The 13,765-nt window shown below is 40.2% G+C and overlaps 1 pseudogene; it reads right to left on the minus strand.

Moving 5' to 3' along the window:
* Window positions 1–5,857: 5,857 nt before the first annotated feature.
* Window positions 5,858–6,648, minus strand: LOC123248424 (annotated as a pseudogene).
* Window positions 6,649–13,765: the final 7,117 nt, after the last annotated feature.

Here is a 13,765-nt window from a genome sequence, read left to right on the forward strand (position 1 = left end):
CAGAGACTTATTGTACTTTAAAAGTGTTGTTCTTACATAAAATGCACATATTTACTTGTATTCAGTGTTAAACATATTGTACGGCTCTCATGAAATTATGTTTTAAAAAATGTGACGTTTATGGCTCTCATGGCCAAAAAGGTTGCAGACCCCTGATCTAGATCAACAAGTGATTGTAAGATGAAAAAATGATCATACCTGAATATTCAATGTTAGATATGTTTAGATTACTATTATACAGTGTCCTTTCCAGTTGGAAGCTTCTCACATTACCACTGATATTTGCTTTTCTAATGCATCTTGAACGTAAATTCATACATATGATTGGATGGCTCTGCTTAGAATTTGGAAATCCTACACAAGAGAGAGAAAATAAATCATGGCAGGAGAAAGTACATATTATTACACAATAGCAAACATCCTCAGTCCCCATACCCATCCATTCCTGTATAATCTCTTTGTAAATTAGTATGTAGACTTCCTTTGACCAAGAAAAGTAGGTACCAAAAAGATAACTAATTTTTCCTGTACTGAGAACTCTGATGACCAAATGAACTTTAACATCAATATGGTGACTCACAGGCTGAAGATATATATTCATATTTTAGTTTTACTGTATATAATAACTGTGGGACCATTTTACTTCTATGACCCTCAGTTTCCTTGTCTGAAAAATTAGGATTAAAATGCTTGTACAACCTGCCTCATGGGATTGTAAAAGAAAGTGCTTTAAAATCTTAAAGTGCTAGTGAAATGTATTTATTTATTCTTCATTAGAGATAGGGACATATCCCACTAAGGCTGAAATTCAGTATATACAAGTTTTAAAACACTGATAGTCTAACTTAAGGATGACCTTTACAATAAATACATAAGCTTGAAAGTAAGACTCATAGGATCATAGATTTACAGTTAGAAGGAATATTAGAAGTGATCTAATCGAACCTCATTTTATAGCTAAGGAAATGGAGGTCCTGAGAAGTTAAATTGTTCACTTAAGGTCACAGATATAGTAAGTGACAGACTTAGATTTGAAGCCAGGTCCTGACCCCAGTCCAAAGCTCTTTCCATTGCACCACAATGGGATTTTCTGATTCATATACGCAAAGAATTTTTGATCTGGAGGCAACTGCCTTTTGCTACCCAGTCCAAGTACCTTTCTTGGTTCTCCTTAACCTTAGTGCCATCCCCTTGAGATTATCTCCAATTTATCCTGTATATATTTTGTTTGCACATAGTTGCTTGCATTTCCCCCCTATTAGACTGTGCTTTCTTTGAAGGCAGGTCTTTCTCCTCCCACCCCTACATTTTCTGTGTATCCCTAATGCTCAGGACTATGACTGGCACAGAGAAGGTACTTAATACTCTTTGAATTGAACTTGAGAATGATCGACATTGAGAGATATTTTCATGCAACTACAAAGTATCTTCTCTTTTGTGAAATGAGGCGTTCCCTTGCTTATTCCTAGGAATACCATTATTGGAGTTGCATCACTGATTCCCCTACCTTGACCTCCCTGGATATTGTGAAAGGATCAATGGATGGGTGTGAATTTAATATAAATTGTACACTCTATTCCTTTTGAAAACCCATTTTGATCAGCATCAGCCTCGCCCTTTGATTGGGTGTGCACTGTACTATGGGAGGACACCAGAGATCTTGCAGCTCCCTGGCTCTCAGAAGTATTGTAGATAAATTAATAAAGTAGGGTGTAAATGATTAAGATTAGGTATTATTAGGAGGCTTATCAAGCAAGGCTGGAGAATTCTAAATGGAATGGGGAAGCAGGAAGTGGCTCTCTCAACTGGGATGGACTCCATGTTGGCTGAGTGCAAGTTGCTGCTGACCAACTGACTCAGTAGGAGACCTCAGGGAAAGTGGAGCTTGTATTCTGGTAACCTAAAGGAAGAATCATCTGCCTGTGGGAAGTTAGATTGAGAATATCAAACCTGACTTGGGCTGTTGGTCATCTCAGGTTGGTTTAACTCCCTAACCTTACCCATCTCAAGGATTACTGGCTGAGGACCTGGGAGAGCTGTATCATCACTGGATTTGGACAGGACTCAGCAGTGAGGATCCCACTTTCATCCCTGATAGTCTAGCTGTGCCTTGATATAGCCTATAGCTTAGTGTAAATAAGTTCCTTCCCTGACCCAGAGACTTGCCCATAGGCTGTTTAGAATAGACATCCCTTTCCCTTCCTTCAAACTAAAGTTTATCTATTAAACCTGTCTTTATAAATCTTTGGTCCCAGTCTACTCACTTGTTAGTTTCACAGACTGCCAGGCTAGGTGGTTCTGTGGTGGCAGTTGGTATCAACTGCCAATCCATAATCTCCCATTCCTTGTTCTTTGGTGGGGTTTGTGTTTCCTCAGTTTGTTAGTCCAGTCTGTTATCCCTGTTCAGTCAGTCCTCCTTCTCCCCTTTCTCTAAACCTAGTAATATTTAAGCTACACATCAGAGTTTCCCAATAAGAGAAGAGGCTGGCCCCAAGTGCCAAGAGGTCACTTCTGTCCAACCAGAGAGACGCAGAAGGAGTGACATCACTGGCCTTAAAAGAAAGGGGATGGATCAGGCACTTACTCTTTTTTCAGACTAGAGCCTTGCAAACCAAGCAAATAACTTTTAGATTAAGGGATTATGGAAGAATTCATGGAGAAGGTGGCACCAGAAAATACTGAATGCTTCCAAAGAATACATATTTGGCTGTATGCAGTCAATTCAGAGATCATCACTCCTTCTTGTCCAGTCTAGTAATTGTAATTGTACCTCCTCTGAATAATATCAGCATTTATATGAACAAAGGAGGACAAATATTCTGATAATAAATAAAATAAGATCTTGTTTTTGGAAAATGAACCATCCTTACCTGGTTTTGAGGAAGTTTTCTTAATTATTTTCTTTGTTTTAGCTTCTTGCTTTCCATTTAGATGCCTCATCTTCATTATAAAATGTCTTGCTCCCCTTGGGGTTTAAAAGTATAAGTAAATGGTTACTATTATCATTTCCATTGCTATTATCTTTGAAAGAATCTTTATGAGAGGAACAACTCAAAAGAAGTATTTAAGCATTGAATATAACATCAAAAGATAGTTCATCATATATATATATGTATATATATATGTGTCTGCAGAAACATATTTTGTTGAATATCATTTTCCCCCATGAAGGAATATACTAAGTTTTACTGGGTAGGCGATTGTTGGTTATAATCCTAGCTCCTTTGCTCTCTAGAACATCATATTTCAAGCTTCTGATCCCTTAATGTAGAAGCTGCTACATATTGTATTTTCTTGATCATAACTCCACAATATTTGAATTGTTTCTTTCTAATTACTTACAATATTTTCTCCTTGACCTGAGAACTCTAGAATTTGGCTATGTCCCTGTGAGTCTCAGTTTCTTTATGATTCCTACAAAATTAGAATTAGATAACATGTAGTATTTCTTCTGGCTTTAAATTTATAATCTTATAATATGTTTTATTGATAATAATTTAAAATTGAAATGCATTTAAGATTATTTTGATAATACAACTGATTAAATAATCTTATATAATCAGTATAGTTAAGTTGCAGATCAACTTTTTAAAAAAATAGTCTTCCCTCTGCATTATTCACATTTTCATCAAGAATACCCTGCATATTCCTGGGAAAGTCATTTAATCTGTGTGTGCCTCAGCAACTCTCTAAGAACTAATAAGTGGAATCAGTCTGGTACAATGGAAGGAGTCCTGGCTCAGCAGTCAGATTACCTGGGCTCAAATCTTACCAACTACATGACTATAGAGGTAAGAGGGAAAACTTAGATATTGTGTGTGTGTGTATATATATATATATATATATATATATTTGTATAATTTTTTAAGGTGTAGTCTCCAGGAATCAATAATTCAGATTGATTCCATAATTAAAATAGACCCAAGTCAAGATGGGTTTTATGGTAGTTTATTTACAATTTGGGAAGGTAGAAAGTAGGGAAATAGAGAGAGGGAGAGGCTGGCCCGAACCAGCAGAGGTCCAGACAGAGAGAGGGTTAAAAGGCTAATTAAACTAGGCTACTAGTCACAAGGCCTTAGCAATTAGAGAAGCAAAGAAGTCTTATTGAGGTAAAGACTCTAGAAATGCCAAGGTAGGTGAAAGTGAGCCAGCCTAACTTACCCACATGACAATTCAGAGGGGAAGCTGCCTGAGGTCTCAGCAGAGATCCTTCAGCACCAAGTTCAAAGTGCAAATTACCTCAACAGGAAGTTACCATCATATTTGAAGGACAGCAACTTTTGTCACTTCCTGGAGGTCCACCTCTAATTCAAATGGACAAATGGCAGCCTCAACACTGTTTTTGACTGCCCAAAGGGTAGTCTCTTGTTCTTGATTTGTTACTTATTGTCACGTGTGGGTAACTCATCTCCCCTCCCCACTAAGGGAGGTGGGGATGACATCTCTGGTGGCTAGAGTTTTAACTATGAATGGGAGGTGAGCTAATTCCATTTACACATAGATAAGTCTCTTAATCTACCTGGAGCTCAGGTTTTATTAATCTGTAAAATGAAGAAGTTGGAATAGATAACCTTTTAGATTCCTTCCAGGTCTAGGTCCTTTTTTTTTTTGTATTTTTTGTAAGTATTAAAGGAATTTTATTTATCCTTATAAAAAAAGATAAATTAGAGAAGTAGAAAAAGGAGCCTGTGTTCTGAATGAATAAGAGGGAAGAAAAAGCTCCATATCAGGACACTAAGGCACCTCATGGGACTGGCAGGCATTCAACCTTGCCCTCATTTCTAAAAAGCTCTCATAAGTTAAGAGTTGTTCTTGAAGCCTGAAACTTGAAGCTAGAAACTGTGTGTTGGGAAAAGAAAGGCAAAAGCCCAGGAATTAAAGAACCAGTCACAAGTTCTAAATTTTGGCTCTGCTTAGGGCAATGCACCAGAGGCATACCTGACTGGTGACTCAGATAAGGGAACTTCTTGGCAATTCAAGGGTGCAGGAATAGTAACTAGCTAATAAAACAGCAATAGAATTCTAAATGTTGGTCTTTATAAATGTCTGAGGGTTGAGGAGGAGAAGCAGCGATGGATCCAGTGCAGAAAATGCATAATCCATTAGTGTTTTCATTCTATTTGGGAGAAGGGAAGAAATAATTGCAATGGCCAGGGGTCAGCATAGCAATGTGATTTTAAAAATATGGTCTTTTTGTAAGTATTTTTTAGAATATGGGAAATTTAAAAAATAAAACCCCTTTAGAATGTCCATCCTTGACATCTTCAGGGCAGGAAGCCCAATCCTCCACAAAAGGGTTTTCAAGTATGATCTTAGTTTAGAGCCATGATGGTGAACCTATAGCACGAGTGCCAAAGATGGCATGCAGAGACCTCTCTGTAGTAACTAACTAGAGTTAGTTACTAGAAAGGCAGATGGACTTGGGTGGAGCTGCTTCTTTCCCCCTCTCCATGGCTCCTCCCCACTCCTCTGCCCAGCAGCCTAATGGAAGTACCTACTCTCCCCCTTTCTCCCTTCCCTGCCTGGAATAAGGGTGGGGGGCACAGCAGGCAGTCTGGGGTAAGGCATAGCACAGGGTCTCTAAAAGGTTTGCCATCACTTGAGGGATGTAATTCTATCAGAGATGCAAAGCCAGCCAGAACTGGAAATACAAGAAGCAGAAAAAGGAAATGAAGGGACATAGTAGGAAGCCAGACCCAGATGAAGTCATAAGGTACCAACTGGGGAAGGGTAAGTAGGAAAAAGTTACAAAAAGAGTAGTTGGACTAGGAGCAAGTGAGGAAGGGGGAGGAAGAGGAGGTGGTCTTAAGAGGAAAAGGACTTGGAGTATCACATATGGGATGTCCAGGGATCACAGTTAATCTGCTCTGGCATCAATATCCTCATCTTCTCCACCCCAACCCTAATATTCATTAGGGTAGCCATTCATCTTCAGCTACTGATCTGGAGTAAGAGCAGAGACCCTCCCCCCCAAAGTATTGGGGGTATGGGGAGCTATATGCAAACTTGTTCATGGCAACAGCAACATGCCTGGGCCCCCAAGGATCACACACATAAAGATTATGATCATGTGCAGGCAGCAAGTCCACATCATGCAGAAAAAGGCAGTCCCACTCTTCATCATGAAGGGCCTCCTATATCCCCACTTGAAGCAACTTTTCCCTGTTAAATATTCCATCTCCAGCCTGGTGGATAACATAGATGCTGTAGACAAGCTGCTGACATTGTAGAAAAGGATGTAGGTGGTAGGGTAGCAGCTGAAGATGGAGTTCCCAAGCCTGATGGGGCACAATGATGGCGGTTTGAGATTGAGGCTCACAATCCCCTGGATGGTAGTGGCCTGCAAGCTCTACTCAAGGGTTCCTCTCCAAAATTTGTACCATTGATGGCACTGGGCTAAAGGACACTGACACAAGACCCACTAGGAGAGGAGAACAGTTGGGGCAGTAGGGCAAAGCCTCTGGAGCCATAGGAACCGCTAGGATAGCAGGGGCCCCAGGCAGTCAGCTCAGTATAGACATTGTGGGGTCATGAATAATCAAAGGTGGGACCTGGGTATTGACCAAACAGGGCACCAAGGCTGTGGAAACCACCAAGGGACAGGTACATCATGAGAACCAGCTGGGAGCCCATAAGCAAGGCCAGTATTCAGGAATCCAATGAAATATCCTGGAGTGTGACTGGACTTGGGGTGCTGCTTGAAAGGAGGTAGGAGGTCCAGAGGGCTCTGGAGGGGTAGGTCTCTGAGGCATCATCTGGCTTTCTTTCATATCCCCTTGCACCACCACCCGAAGAGCCAGGAAAGAGTCACTGCCACCATCTTAGAAAAGGGCTTCTAGATCCTTTGATAGACCGTTGAAATCTATTTTCATGTAAGAAGGTTCTATTCCAGTTTCTTTGCTTAAAGAAATCACAGATTCTTTGAATCCTGGCATAGTTGCCACACTCAGATTTAAGACAGCCAGCCAGATGTGAAAGAAAAGGAAAGCCTATATTTGATGTAATGTGGCTAGTTAAGAGGCAACCTGCCATAGTTGCTAGGTTCAAGAAAAATTAAGTTTATTTCCTGCATAATGAACTTATTTACTCTGTTACCTTGTGCAAGCCACTTAATCTTTATGTACCTCAGAGAACTTCATAGAGTCATTCTAAATCATAGTTGAACACAGTTGGGGAATGGCACTCACCAACAGGTCCTGACGCTGGAGGAATCTCATCTACTTCACATATTCATGAATATTTATGATGCAATAAGAAAAACATTTATTAAGTGCCTACTATGTTCCAGACACTGTGCTAAGCACTGGAGATACAAATAAGAAAAAGAAAGACAATTTCTTTCTTCAAGGAGTTACAGTTTAATAAGGGAAGACAGCACCAAAAGGGAAGGGATGCCAGAGGACATCTGACAAGGTGGCAATTGTTACCTCTGTTTTGTTATACTCATATTTCTGTAGAATGCTAAAGTTTGCAGACACTTTTCATCACAACTCTGTGAAACAGGATAACAGATCTGACAATCTTGGGGATGCTCTTTTCTAACTCTTTCATTTTATAGGTGAGAAACTAAGAACTGAGGAAATGAAGAACTTGCCCAAGAACAGGTAAATGATAAGTATCAGAGCCAGAACTTGAATCAAAGCCCTTAGATTTCAAATTTCAGTCTCTTCCTACTGTACCATACTGTTATTTTTATGCCTATTTTGCGGTTGAGGAAAATGAGAGTTCCAGGATTTTGTAACTTGTCATTGGTTAGTTTATCTAGCCAGTATAATCATCAGAGTTCAAATTCAAACCTGGATCCACTTGATTCAAGTCTTGCACACTTTCCATTATATTATGTTGTCACTCTAGAATAACTTTTCATTTGCATAGATCTTTAAGGTTTACAAAGCACTTTCCCCTCAGAAGTCCTGAACAATATGTAAAGCAAATAATATCATTCCTATTTTTTAGATTGGAAAGAGAGAGTAACCTGACCAGGATCATATCAATAGTAAATGTCAGAGACAATGCTAAAACCCAGATCTCTTCAAGTCCTGTGCTGCTTCTATATCCAGTAATATTGCATAGTTATAGACATCCCTTTGACCCCAGCCAGTAGTCCCCAAAATGCATTCCTTTGCTTAAATTACAGAAACTCTAAAAAGATGGATAGGCTTGTACAAAACCATCACAATTTGGCATGACATTCAAATTATATGACTTACCTATGGTGAATAAAAAGGCAGGATCTTCCTGTGAGGAGTAGATATAAACTCATTTAGCACTGGCTATTTGGGAACCCTAGATAAATACCTGGTCTTATGAACCAGGAAACTTGGCTGATGCATGGGAAAGGAAATGAAGGGTGTGGCTTGATTTTTGCCAGTGAAACAGAATTCAATTATATGATATTTTATAAGGAAACAAAAGGGAGGAGTTTGCCTGGCTCCCCGTCCCTGGGATGGAATGGCTGGTTTTCCCTCAGATATAGAAAATTGGAACATCTGGCATTAAAAGTTGATAAGGTCAGTGCAGGACACTAACAAGAGAAGTATCTTATCAAGAAGACACTTAACATGTCCCCACTATTTTATTTGGAGCAATTCCTTCCAATGCCACAAATACATTCCTAGTCCAAAGAGTGAACCTTACTGCACCAGAGAATGAGGACTTTTTCCTAATAGCCTAGTGAAAGCTCAATATAGATATATGTATATATACATATATATGTATATATGTGTGTGTATACATATTATATATACATTCTGAATTTCTAATTGGAAGGAAGAGGGAGAGAGCAAGACCATACAAAAAGGAACCATACAAAAAAATTTTTTTTCTACTATTCAGTTTCTTTCCTTCTAAATGGAGGGGATTTAATCAAGTTGACAGAGATGATTTTTTTAAAAAGGGGCATGATAATTGTTGAAGGAGATGTAGGAACATGAATATAGTAGTGCATTGAAATGATAATTTAGGAGATCAATTTGGAACCATACTCACCAAAGCCATTAAACAGTGCATATCCTTTGGTCTCATGATACCACTACTAGGGCTATAGGTAAGAGATAAAATACAAAGGGGAAAGGACTACTACACATAAAAGTATTTATAGTAGTGCTTTTTGTTAGAGCAAAGAACTGGAATGCCCATAAATTAGGGAATGGCTAAAAAAATTATGGCATATGAATATAATGGAATATTTTTAATGGCCCAAGTGGGATTTGTTTTGCTTGACTGTTTAATGAATAACTATGGGAGGTTTTGTTTTTTATTTGTTTTTTATTTAAACTAAGATAAAGAGGGATAACTGATATGATGTTTAAAAAAAAAGAATAAGAAAGGAAGATGAACCGGGCAGCTTTAATAATAATAATAAGGTCCATTTAGGGCTGCAAACTCATGATCCTATTATCATCACCTTACATTTGTATAGTGCTTCCATACTTTTCAAAGTACTTACCATACCTGTTCATCCCATTCTGAACTATTAGGGAATATGTAACATGGCACAGTGGAAAAAACATGTGGAACTGGGTGTCAAGGACACTTGGATTCAAGTCTTAATTCTGTTACCAACTTCCTATCTAACCGTGGGCCTCAGTTTCCTACCCTCAGCCCCCTTGTATTCTTCCAAGGAAAATAACACATTCTCAAATGATGTCTGCAAAAGAAATATAAGATTATTTTGAGGAAAAGCCTTTAGGATTTAGAAGAATCAGGGAGGGGCTCATGGAGGAGTGACATTTGGGGTGCTATTTGAAAGGTTTTCTAAAAGGTTGAGGTCAGGATGGAATGGGAGTGCAGGGTCCCCTTGAGACCCCAAGTCTCTAGAGGAATCCCAGGTCAGAAAGAGTATGTGAGGAATTCCTCCATCCCAAATCCCAGGAGTTCAGGTAGTGAAAGCAGACCTAGGAGCAACCAAAGAGACAACTGCATAAACAAAGGATTCTCCAAGAGATGCATTTCCTTCTGTTTTATGATGAAGGCTTTAGTATGGCTGTATACCTTCTGTTTGTACCTCAAACATCACTAGATTTTCTGAGATGTGCAACTCACACACCTTTATGATCTGGACTTCATAGGTCACAAACGAAGTATACCTCTGCTTCTCCTCCAGACACCAGGACATCTCACCTGGGAATGTCACCTAAATTCTCCTTGTTTGCCCCCTCCTCCCCAACTTCCTTTCTGGGTCACATAGTGACCATATTCTTTTAAGGTATCAAAATCCTGGATCCCTTCTCCCCAAAGAAGGCAAACTTTACCTGCACCTGCCTCCTAGCCATTCATTCAATAAAGTCCTCTATTTTAAAAGATTCATCAAAGCCTCCTAATTCTTTAAGTGGACATCCTCCCTGCCCAGACCCCAATCAGATAACATCAAGCTCTCCTTCAAGGGGGTTATGGGGGTGCATTCCAGGCATGCTGCAAAGGAACAGAGATAGGGATGGAATGCTCTGTGTATGGAATAGGAAATGAGCCAAGTTGGCCAGATTATAAAACACATGAAGAAGAAGAATGTATGATAAGCCTAAAAATGGTATGTTGGAGCCAGGTTATGAAAGACTTTAAATGCCAAAGAAACTAATATTTAATTCTTCAGATAATGGGAAGCCCCTGAGTTTGTTGAGCAAGAGAACGATGTGTGCTTTAGGAAAATCATTTTGGCATTTGGCACAATGTGAGGCACTGTGATTGGAGAAGGCAGAGGCTCAAGGCAAGGAAACTACTGTATCTGATCTTCCTACCAACCCCTCTGAATAGGCATTATTTGGAAACTCCCTTTCTGAAAGATTAAGTGATGTGAATGCCAGAAAGGTATCGTTGTTATTATTATTATTAAGGATAGCCACAATAACAATACTTAACACTTCTATAATGTCTTAAGATGAACAAAACACTTCTTTACAAGATCTCCCTTTAGCACATATTGCAAGTATGAACTTTTTAGTTCCTCAGGCAACCTCTGTAGACATTTTTTAGATCTTTGAGCCCAGGATGGAAGTACCACTGGTTACCTTCCTATTTTAGCTAATTATCTTGATAATTTAGGTACTGAAGTTGAGATTTCTATCTTGTTGGTGTGCAAGTGCTATCAGTAACTTCCAAATTTCACTCCCTGAGGCAAATTTCCATTATCTTGGCTGTCTTCATCCTCCCTGCTCCACCCTCTAAAATGTTTAAAGAATGTTTAGTGGCTTTTGAAACACTGTTTCAAGCCTTATGAGGTACACAGTGCAAGTATGATAATGGATGAGAAAAATGAAACTTGGGAACGTGAAGAGACTTTTGCTCCAAGTCTCCTGGTTGGGAAGTGTCAGAACCTGCTGCTCTGTCTTATGCTCGCTCCACAATTTTATGCTGCCCTATTCACACAGATCTGGGTAAATAATGCTTCTAGCTCTTTCCTTCACACTTTCTCAACATTTCCCTAGAGTTGTATTTGCAAATGCATAGGCAATATACTGGGCCAAGTCATTCCTATGTCTTTGCTACTTTATCATAATAGGAAAATGATTTATTAAGCCAGAATGACTCAAGATGAGTCATAACCATCAAAGGCAAAGCATAAAGATATATTGATAAAAGATAGACTTTGCCACATTTGTCTACAAGTTAGCATCAACAAAGTTTGCATTCTGGAAGGGGAAAAAAAAGCCTTCAAGAAGATTAGTTATTTACTACTCAGTGCAACAGTTCTTAAGTGGGGAAAGGATGCTTACAATGACAGGAAAAAAAAAAAAGAAAGGTTCTAAGGCTGTGGTTCCCAGCCTTTTTGAGTATGAAGACTCTTTTTAAATGTCAGAAAAACACTTTCCAAACAATTAAAACTAGATCTAAACAATTGGAAAAACATTGAGTGCTCATGGGTATGATGAGCTAACATAATAAAAATGACCATTCCTACCCAAATTAATTTATATATTTAGTGCCATACCTATCAAACTACCAAAAAACTTTTTTACTGAATTGGAAAAAACTATAACAAAGTTTATTTGGAAGAACAAAAGATCAAGAATATCAAGGGAAATAATGAAAAAAAAACGTGAAGGAAGGTGGCTTAGCAGTACCAGATAGTAAACTATACTATAAAGCCGCGGTCATCAAAACAATATGGTACTGGCTAAGAGATAGAGAGGAGGATCAGGGGAATAGACTTGGGGTAAGTGACATTGTTAGGGGTCCGTTCTCCGTGAGCCCACCCAACAAACCAAGACCAACACTGCAATACACAAGGAGGTCTGTTTATTGAGCTGGTGCACCAGGGAAGCTGCAAAGTAGCATTCCTCTCAGGGGCTGCAAGCAGGGTTCTTTTAAAGGAACTGGAGTGGGGAAAGAGATCGGAGTTGTGGTTTTGGGCTTAATCTGTCTCTTGAACAGCCCCAGGACGTTTTCATCTAAACTGCCAGCACATTGCTGAACATTGCAAACCACCGGAGGTCCTGACCAACTATATGGTCTAGATAAGGTTTATACTGGAAAATGTCCTTCTTCATTCCCCACTTCTTTTTCTCTAAGGGACAGGGGGAAGACTTGCCCACTGGGCCAGTTCATAGCTTCTAGATTGGGGCCCTATGGTGGCTAGGGGTTGATACTGTTGGCGGAAGGCCATTATCTGGACAGTACTCAAGCGTTCTTTTATAAAGGGGACGAGGTAATTAAAAATGCAGGGGCCAAAGACTAGAATTAAAATTAAAAGTACAAGAGATCCAAGAAGAGAGGAGATCAAGGTGGTGAGCCAGGGGGAGGAATGGAATAATTGGGCATACCAAGGGCTGGCCTTTTCTCTCCCTCCTCCAGGCTTCCAGGCCCTCTCTCAGCTTGCTTAGAGTCCCTGATAAGCCCAGAATGATTAGCATAGAAGCCACACTCTTCGCCCAGGGCCGCACAGGGGCCTCCTTCCTTAATGAAGAGGATGTCCAGGCCCTGGTGGTTTTGAAGGGCTACCTCGGGGAGGGAGGCGAGGGACTTGTCGAGAAGGGTAATAGAGGATTCCAGCCTGGCTAGATCCTCGTTGACTGCCTGGCAGAGCTGGTGGAACCCCTGAGCCTGTGTTATGAGGGAAGCAATGCCCACCCCTGCCCCTGAAAGCCCTAGGAGGGTGGCCAAGGTGACGGCAAGGGTAACAGGTTCCTAGAAGATAAGCGATCCCATGTTTGGAGGAGGTCCTGATCAGTATAATAGAGAGTCATGCCTGAACCGACCCCTTGGATATGTTAGCCAAGGGTTTTTATAAGGTTTCTGGACAAAGAGGTCAGGAAGCATCTGACAGCCATCCATCAAGGGGGAAAAAGGGGGTGTTAGGGTCAGGGGTCAGAAAGCCTCTGGTATTTTAGGCCTGTCAGGGGAAGATAAGAAAGACTGTACTGGGTTAAGAATAAGGGGAAAGGTACATAGTGAAAGCAAAGGGATTTTCCTGAAACTTTTTCACTATGGGGGGTACAATGTTCTATGCTATCTCTGGGGTACAATGTCCCACAAGGTCCGAAGCCATCTCCCCTCCCCTCCTTCAAATGTTTAAGGGAAGAGGGCTGATGGTTTCAATCTTCTGTAGCTTCTTCAAGCTGAGAAGGGGTGTAGAATCTCTGAGAGCGGGGAACAAGAGGAGGAGCTGTGGGTACAGGGTTTTCAGGGGTGTCTCTGCATTGAATGCCAGGGTCCTGAAGGCTTGGAGACCAGAGACTGTTTCCCCAGACTGACAGACAGGTTACAAGGGGGAGCATCCTAGAACCTAGGACTGGGGCAAAAACTAGAACACCAGATACAAAGAGAGAAA

Source organism: Gracilinanus agilis, chromosome 1 (genome assembly GCF_016433145.1).
Source record: "Gracilinanus agilis isolate LMUSP501 chromosome 1, AgileGrace, whole genome shotgun sequence".
Classification (NCBI taxonomy): domain Eukaryota; kingdom Metazoa; phylum Chordata; class Mammalia; order Didelphimorphia; family Didelphidae; genus Gracilinanus; species Gracilinanus agilis.